The sequence below is a fragment of the Octodon degus genome, unplaced genomic scaffold, assembly GCF_000260255.1.
Source record: "Octodon degus isolate 3935 unplaced genomic scaffold, OctDeg1.0 scaffold00099, whole genome shotgun sequence".
Lineage (NCBI taxonomy): Eukaryota > Metazoa > Chordata > Mammalia > Rodentia > Octodontidae > Octodon > Octodon degus.
In genome coordinates, this window is record NW_004524675.1 from 1,511,342 (window position 1) to 1,521,370 (window position 10,029).

At 37.3% G+C, this 10,029-nt stretch overlaps 1 pseudogene; it reads right to left on the reverse strand.

The window, feature by feature from the left end:
* Nucleotides 1-8,630: 8,630 nt before the first annotated feature.
* Nucleotides 8,631-9,643, reverse strand: LOC101587342 (annotated as a pseudogene).
* Between the last annotated feature and the right edge of the window lie 386 nt (nt 9,644-10,029).

Here is a 10,029-nt window from a genome sequence, read left to right on the forward strand (position 1 = left end):
TCTATCAGCATTCATTTGGTTCAGTTTAGACTCTCTTGCTATCAGATCCACATTCAAAAATTTTCAGGAATATTAAAATTTTGTAAATTGGTTTAATTAAGATAGTAAGAAGCAGGACCCTGGATTTAAACAAAAGACAAGATTGAGCAAACCCAGGTCATGTGTAAGTTATTATTATTATTATTTTTAAATTTTTATTTATTTAGTATAGGGTCTGTTTACATGGCAGGGTGTGCCTGGAGTTTGGGGCTGGCATGGTGTAAGGTATTGGGGATCAAACCAGGATTCTTGCACATGCCAGGAAGTTCTTAGACCACTGAGCTATCTCCCGTGCCCCTGTTATTATTTTTTAAAATACCCCCCCAGGGCCAGCAACATAGCTCAGTAGACTAAGCACCTGCTTAGACAAGCACCCAGACTGGTGTTCGATCCCCAGCACCACCTGCCACCTCAGCCCTGACCCTAGATGTGCTGAGTCAGCCACTAAATACAGGTGTGGAAGCACACACCTGTGATCCCAGCACTGGAGAGGCTGAAGACAGGAGGATCACTATGAGTCTGACCTGCATAGTGAGACCCTGTACTAAATACACTAATAATAATAATAATAATAATAATAAATTTTTTAAAATTCCCCACCTAAAAAGTGGACTTTAAAAAAAGCATAAATATACCCAGTTCAAAACTATGACATCTCATTTCTTTGAACACCTACACAACTTCAATCTTCACAATTAATCTTCCTCCTTCTCTTATTCTGTCTCCCTCTCTCTGTATCTGTCTGTCTGTCTGTCTGTCTGTCTGTCTGTCTGTCTGTCTGTCTGTGTTTCTCTCTCTCTCTCTCTCTCTCTCTCTCTCCCTCCCTCTCCCTCCCTCTCTCTCTCTGTGTGTGTCTCTCTCTCCCTCCCTTCTCTGTTTTCATTCTCCCTCTCTCATTCTTATGCTATATTGGACATTGTTCATTGTCATGACAAATTATTATTAACAAATCAAATTTTTTCCTCTATATTTATTATTCTCAAAGAGTACTTGAAATAGGTCAGTGGCTGCGGGTGAAAGTTCAAAATGGTTTCTTTTCCCTCAAGTAAAGATCACCTTGTTCGTTCAGAGTTAACAGGAAGATTTAATGATTCTCTTGCGTAGTTTTCAGATAGAAATGAGAAAATAGGTTACCAGTTTTATGTGAGCATTCTTTTTCTGATGGTAAAATACAAAGAACATAACAGTTACAATTTTGACTTAAAGAATAAAGTTTAGTAGAATAAAGTACATTTTTGGGGCTGAGAAATCATCACCACTATCTAATTCTGTAATACTTATTTTCTGTGGTTTGCATTCTTTCATCAATGTAAAAGTAAACCAGTTATTTTGGGAAAATACTCAGAAGGGAAATGGCCATATTTGATGGGATTTCCAATGATACTCTTTTGAGGGGTCTCCACACTGATTTCCACAGTGGTTTTACAAGTCTACATTCCCACCAGCAGTGGAGAAGGGTTTGTTTTTCCCTGAAGCCCCTCCAGCATTTGTTATTAGTTGATTTCTTTATGGTAGCCAACATTTCTGGGGTGAGATGGTACGTCGATATTGTTTTAATTCATATTTCTCAGATGGCCAATGATGGGGGCACTTTTTCAGGTATTTATTTGCCTCTTGTGTTTCTTCCTCTAAGAAGTGTGTATTCATCTTAGATGCCCATTTTTGGATTGAGTATTTAAGTTTTGGGCGCCCTAATTTCTTTTAATTCTTTAGATATTCTAGACAGAAGACCTTGGTCTGAGTGATTATTGGTTAAGATATTTTTACTAATTTGCTGGGTTATCTTTTGTTCTGTGGGTGATTTCTTTTCACATGCAAAAGCTTCTCAATAACAGAAGGTCCCAATTGTTGACACTTTTCAGTATTTCCCATGACGTTTAATTTTTGTTCATGAACTGTTTGCCTATCCCTGTATCTTCAAGATTTTCACCTACTTTATCCTCCAGGAGATTTAGTGTTTTTAATTTGTTTAGATCGTTAATCCATTTTGACTTTAGTTTAGTGCATGGTGATAGACTTGGGTCAAGTTTTGATTTTCAGCATATGAAGAGCCAGTTTTTCCAGCACCATTCGTTTAGAGGGCTATCTTTCTTCCAGTGAACATGTTTGGCCCCTTTGTCAAAGATTAGATGGCTGAATGTGTTTGTAGTTGTATCTGCATCTGCTAATCTGTTCCACTGATCCTCGGGTCTGTGTTTTGGATTTTTTTTTGTTTGTTTTATTTTGGTTTTTGTTTGTTTGTTTGTTTGTTACCAGTACTATGTTTGTTTTATCACAGCAGCTTTGTAGTGTAATTTCAAGTCAGGGATTGTAAAGCCTTCCCTTTGTTGCTTAACAATGCCTGTGCTATTCTATGTTTTTTCTGGTTCCAAATAAATTTTAGGAATATTTTTTCTAGATCTATGAGATATGTTGGTAGTTTTTTTATAGCAATTGCATTAAATCTGTACAACAATTTTGGGAGTATGAATACCATAGTGGTATAGGTGTACTCATGTTTATAGCAGCACAATGTGTCATAGTCAAATCTTGGAAGCAAACCAAAGGCCCATCACCCTAGAAATAGATGAAAAAGTTGTATTTTTATACTATGGAGAATTTCTTAGCTATAGAGAAAAACACTCAAAGTCTTCATAGGTAGTGGATGCAACTAGAGGCCATACTCGTAAGTAAAATAAACCAGACCCACATGTATAAATATCATATTGTCTCCCTAGCATAAGAACCTGGTAGAAGAAATAAAGCCTGAAAGGTATAACAGATATAGTGAAACAAAAAGAAAGAGCACATTGGCCAAGCAATGGCCGTGACTCATCCACATGGCTGACACTGACAAAGGTTCTACCTCTGAGGTACAGGATCTCAGGATAAATCCTGAGGGGATTTCACTGACCTTCTCAGACTAAAAAACTACAACTCTTGTTGCATAGGTCCTGCTTTACCTAGGTCTTAACCATCCAGTAGAAAAGTATGAAGATGAAATATAGGAAGTAAAGCCATGCTGTTATGTTGAGCTGTGGGGGACTCAGGTCAATAATTTCTGGCATTGCCAGTTAAACAGAAGCCCCAATGCTATTATGGGCTACTGGACTCTTTTAGAATATTTTGCTGAGTTTACACACCTATAATATTCAATAACGGAACTTAGAAAAAAAGGGGTATACTGATGAATGTCCATTTTGTATGTGTGTATTCAAAGTGGTTAGGATAGATATATAGTTACATTCTCTTAATGAATAGAATGATTTATTCTAATGGTGTTTGTAAATAGCATCTCAAGTCCGCATCTTGTACAGCATTTAACCACTAAGAATATATGCAGTGTGTTTGTTATTGAAACTGTCCTACTGATTTGATTTGAAACTGTCTCATTGCTATCTGTTTATCAACAAAATTATGAAAAAAAAGAAATGGAGCTTAATGATTAAACAACAAAGAAGAGAAAGGAGAAAAGATAGGGGAAAAGGTAGGGGAAAAACATGCAAGTATATGTATGTACAGGATAGCTAGGGTGTTTATACTAAGACTTTCCATCAGTTTTTTAAAAATAGCAGTAAATGTGCAGAATTTCCATCTTGACTAACTCTGTATGTTGATATCTGTATCTAGCAGCTTTATGGAGTCCAGCGATGTGTAATACAAAAGCCATGCTCACATGCCTGTTGTCTTGGTCTTCTAATTGTGTAGCTTTATGATACACATCAATTATTTCCATACATGCTTTAAAATCAATTTTAAAGCAAGGTAAGACTAAAAGAAACAGAAAAGCAAAAGCCCATGAAATAGTCACTCCACTTTCACCCTCATTGCAAACTCTGACATACACTCACTTGCTTTTTTATTTTCTATAGGTTTACTTGTTTTTTGGTTTTCTATAACTTACATAGAACATGGGAACTTTTAGCCTGCCGTCTTTCACTTACTAGCCTATTTTCCATATTCACCTATATTTTGGGCTGTATTAGTGTTTTATTCTTTTGTATGGCTAATAATAGTACATTGCTGTGGCTACGCCACATTTTGTTTATCCATTCACTTGAAGATAGGTACTGAAGTTGTTTTACCTTTTATTTTGAATAGTTCTGCTATTAATATCCATGTACAAGTTTCCATTTGAATCCTTGCTTTCAATGATTTGGATTATACATTTAAAGGGACAATTTCTGTGTTTCAGATGATACAGTGGTTAGCATGCAGATCATCTTCCAAATCACATTTAAGTACTATTACAATATTTTCAGTTTATGAAGTTTGCAAATTTTCTGACTTTTCCAGGATTTATTTTTTATTCATTTTTAAATTTTTTTTTCAGAACTGGGGATTGAACTCAGGGTCTTGGACTTGTCAAGGAAGCATTTATTCTACTGAGCTATCTCCCCTATTGTTTTATTATTTAAAAGAATATAAAATAGGAATAATGAAAAATTAGACATCATAGAGAATTTCATTGAAAAGCGTATTAATTTGACACTGTATGTTGTACTGAATAGTATTGTCTTTAACTTAGTTGTTCAGAATTTCTTCTTTTATATAGAGAGTGAAAAATAGTATTAAAACAGAAAAATTACAAGTGATACAGTTGTTTAGATCCAGTAGAAATGAAGAAGAATGTTATTGTGGTTTTGATTTGCATTTTCCCATTGACTAATGGCATTGGTCACCTTTTCAGATACTTATTGGCCAACTCTATTTCTTTGTAGAAATGTCTATTCAAATTCTTTGTTCGTCTTATAAGGTTTGCTTTTTCATTAAACTGCTGAAAATATAAATTTCACTTCTCAACTGTTAAACCATGCTGCACCATATATAGTTCACCAATATTTTCTTCTATTCCTCCAATATACCATTCTTTTAATTTGATAAGGTATAATATATTATTTTCTCTATAGCTTTTTTTGCATCATACATAAGAAACTATTGCCAGATTCAAGGCCCTGAAGTTTCATTCTTATATTTTACTCTGAAATTCTTTTATAGTTGTAAACCTTGTATAGCGGTCTCTGATGCATTTGTATATGTCATGAGATGCAAGCCAATGTGCGTGTGTATTCAGCTGATCACCATTATTTGTTGGAAACTAATTTTTCAGTGATAATCAACTGGGCCAGCCTGATAGATCAGCGGAATAAAGTGCCTGCCTAGGCAGAGTGCAGCAGCTGGGGTTCGATCCCTGCCATGCAGGACCAGCCCTGCCCATGGGGCGCACTGAGATGGCGATTGAGACTGGGCATGGTGGTGCGCCTGTAATCCCAGCACTTGGGAGGATGAAAACAGGAGGATCTCTACAAATCCAATCTACATAGTGAGACTCTGTAGACTCTGTATACCCTGTCCTAAATACACAAAGAAAAACAATGATGTATATATACTTCTTTGTTTGTGGACTATCAATTCAGTCTATTGATTTAAATGTTTATCATATGCTAAGAGTACACTGCTTTGATGACCATAGATTTGTGGCATATTTTGAGATTGAGAAATTTGATTTACTTTATAATTGCTTATTCTTTGCTTTAAATAATCCATACAGATTACACAGTGATATTCTCTGAATTTATTCATTGGTCAATTATGACAGTGTTTATATAACAATATTAATTCATCCAATACAAATGCCTGAATTGTTTTATATTTTTTAAATCTTACTTAATTTCCCTTAATAAGTGTCCATAGTGGTCAGTGGTGATGTTTTATATCTTTTTGGTTAAGTTTATTACTAATAGCATCCATATTTTTTCATGTTGTGTCACTACCAGACACCATTTCAAAGCCTAGACATGTTATCTTTTTCAAGTGTATCTTTTGCCTCTCTTACTGATCATATCAAGACCAAAAGTCAGCATGTTATGTATATAAGTATCCCTGAATACATGGGCAGTTTTCTACATTCATCATTATATGTGGAAAATTTTCAGTCCCATTTCCAAAAAATTCTGTCATTCACCAGAATTTTTTTTCTTTTAATATTGGTAATTGAACTCAAGAAATCTTGCATTTGCCAGGCAGGCTTGGTTCCACAAGCTATATTCCTGGGTCCTGCCCCAATTCTTTAAACCCGGCTTTTAAGCGCGTCTGCTTTTGCCTCAAGAGGCAGAAGCTTCTTTACTTGCCTTTCAATATTTTTATTTTCGTGTGTGTGTGTGTGTGTGTGTGTGTGTGTGTGTGTTTTGATATTCAGAATTCTGGGGGCTGAACCCACATTCTCAATCATTCTAGCCTAGAAATCTTTCCTTCAATCAAAGCTCTTTGATCAATGCTTTGTATATGGCCTCTCTAACAAACTGAGAACCTTGTGAGATATGTAGAACAGAAACAAATCTGGACTCAAACTTACATAAAAACCAAAGAAAGGTCAAACAAACAATCTCTGGAGAACAGGATCACCTGTCCTCCCTACATAGCCAGGAACTCACACTAGAAGTGCTGCCGCTCAAAGCTACTGAAATACCCAGGCATCCGGGAATGCCTATAATCCCAGCACTCAGGAGACTGGGGCAGGAGCAGCACTGCAGGTGTGAGATCAGCCTGCGCTGCACAAACAGAAGAAGGCCAGCCTGAACTGCACAGCGAGATCCTATCTGAAAAAACAAGACTAAAACTGAAAATGATACGTAGTAGATAGATAGTTCTATTTGTCTCTCTAGAATGATTTTAAAGTATTGTCTTTTACTATTTAATGGGTAATTATTGTGTGTTTATACATGGTCCTATGCTCAGAAGTATATTTCAATTTATCAAAGATACTTTACTTCAAGGAATCTTAGCATATTCAGGTAAAGCATGAGAGTAAACATCCTGCTACTTAGATGATTTAAGTTAGAAACTCACATTTTTGTTTACTGATATATTTACTTTTTGATGAGAAATAAGTGCCCAATTTTTGTACATTTAATAATCTTTACGTTTCTCTGAGAATTTTAAACAAAGTAAAAACCAGATACTTCCAACTGGCTGCAATCATAGTCGAGCAAGTATGTCCTACCCCAAATGCAGAATTCAAGACCGAGAAAGTAAAGGTCCACAGGCTAAATTCATCTTTTGCTTACATATAAGTCAAAATCCAAATCTTAATGTGCTATTTCCTATGTTGATCTACAGAAAAGTAAACCTGAAAATCTATCTCCGTTTCAGGGTGAGCAAATGGAGAAAAAAAAACATTAGTGCACCCTATAAATAGCACACCCTGAAAATAAGTGGGGAATTCAATAAAAGCCTCGGGTAACTTCGAATGCTATAATGAGTCAAACCTATGTGGTTTTTTTCTAAGAAATGTGCTTGTTGTTGCCACAAAAGAAATTTTGGAAATCAACTGAACTAGAAAATTAATATTTCCTTCCCCACTTCACAGCATCACTTGATTCACTACTTAAAGCAGCACCTCAATGTGCATACATACAACAAACATATCTGTTATGAAATTGGGATAATTTTTTATTTCAAAACACTGCAAAACTATTTCATTGAAGACTGCTATAAAACTGCTGTGCTTCTGTCAGGATGGTTTACTTGGCACTCATGCCACTCCATCACTATATGGCTTCCTTTCACTATGAGGTGGGCAATGAAAGAATATTACTGAAACTTGTAGGCAGTGAGTAACCACATACCAGAGCAAACATGACTCAAGCTCTCATTACATCTGTGACGATGGCATTGTTAATAGGAGCTGAAGACAGTTACACAAGTCTACAGAGGAAGTTTCCTTCTGGAGTAATGAAGATATCTTAGAACCAGAAAGAAAATTTGCCAGCACATTATGAGAGTTCTAAATGTCATATTATTCACTTAAACTGATCACCCTTATGTCACAAAATTATTTCCTTAATGAAATGAGAAAAGCTATCTAAAATGGATGATGCCCAAGGCTTTTATTAATTTGGAAAAATAATGTTACTCTTACTGTCTCATAAATCTAACACATCTGTCCACTTCTAAATTCCTGTAGATTATCAACCTTATGACTAAGCTCCTATTTTTCCCATTAATTCTTCTCACATTGTAAGCTTTGTGCTGAGTTGGGTATAATAACAGAAAGATAGACTGTTCTTCAATTTAATATACTTTTAGACTCAATAATTTTCATTTAATCTTGGATTATTTGACTTGTGAAGCAGGAAGACCACTCTACACTGTGTCCCTGTCCTCAGTTATACCTCATCTCTCGTACCCTGCACCTGGCTATGTGGCATATGTGTGCCAGTATATGATGAGTTTAACTTTTTTACAAAGATGTCTAGAAGGGGCACAGCTAGTTTGAATGAAATTTCCAGTTTTAGTTGTTTTGCAAACTCTTCATACTGTCGTCCATAATCTTTGTACCATCTTCCATTCTCTCCAGTAATTTAGATGGCCCATATTTCTGGACTGTGACCTCACCAGAGTTTTGTTCTTGTTTTTTGGGGGGTGCTACAGTGGGCTTTATTGGAGGCATGCAATGGCAGCAAGCCAGGGCTTCAGAGGCCCCTCCCCTTCTTAGGGGCCTGAGATGGAACCTGTGAAGGGGAGATTGTCAGTACTGGGGCTAAGTAGGGCAGAGAATTTTACAGCATGGCTTCCCCATCCTCTGGTCTTGCTGGGCTGTGGGGAAGCACTTACTCCTTTGAGGTCTTGTGGACCATGAGATCCACCACCCTGTTGTTGTAGCCAAATTCATTGTCATACCAGGAAATGAGCTTGGCAAAGTGATCATTCAGAGTGATGCCAGCCCCAGCGTCAAAGGTGGAAGAGTGAGTGTAACTGATGAAGTCACAAGACACAACCTAGTCCTCAATGTAGTGCAGGGTGCCTTTGAAGGGACCATCTGATGCCTGCTTCACCTTCTTTTTTTTAACCACATTTTTGATATCATCATATTTAGCCACTTTCTCCAGGTGTCAGGTCAGATTGACCACTGACACATTGGGAGTGGGCACATGGAAGGCCATGCCTCTGAGCTTCCTGTTCAGCTCTGGGATGACTTTGCCCATGGCCTTGGCAGCACCAGTGGATGCAGGCATGATGATCTGGGATACCCTGTGGCCATCACTCCACAACTTCCCAGAGGGGCCATCTACAGTCTTCTGGGTGGCAGTGGTGGCTTGGACTGTGGTCATGAGCTCCTCCTTGATGCCAAAGTTGTCAGAGATGACCTTGGCCAGTGGGGCTAAGCAGTTGGTGGTATAGGAAGCGTTGCTGACCATCTTGAGGAAGTTGTCATACTTCTCGTGACACACATCCTTCATAAACATGAGGCACTGGCTGGAGGGGCAGAGATGATGACCCTTTTGGCACCACCCTCCAGGTGAGCCCCAGCCGTCTCCATAGTGGTGAAGACACCAGTGGACTCTGCCACATACTCAGCACCAGCATCACCCCACTTGATGTTGGCGGGATCTCGTTCTTGGAAGATGGTGATGGCCTTTCTGTTGATAATGAGCTCCTCGTTCTCAGCCTTGACAGTGCTATGGAACTTGCCGTGGGCAGAATTGTACTGGAACACATAGACCATGTAGTTAAGGTGAATGAAGGGGTCGTTGGTGGCCACAATATCCACCATGTGAGTTAAAAGCAGCCCTCGTAACCAGGATCCAACAAGGCCAAATCCCTTCACTCCAAACTTCACCATCTTGTCTGGATCACTGCTGGCTGCAAGGGAAGAGTGGACGTCTGTGGGCACACAGGAGCAGAGCAAGAGTTATTATTTGATTTTTAAAGATTGTCATTCTCTCTTGTGAAAGATAAAATATCTGCTTTCTTTTAATTTTTATTTCTTTAATGCTCTATGATAATAAATAATTTTTCATATATTTATAGGCTGTATTTCTTCTTCTAAGAAATATCTATTAAATTTATTGACATTATTTGAGATTTTGGCAGTTTATATTTTTCAGATTTTCACATATTTTAGGTATTAACCTAAAATATTGCTAGAAAAAATTCATTCCGTGGATTATACTTCATTCATTATCTTGTTTGTTATATAGAACCCTTTTCATTTGATATGATTTCATT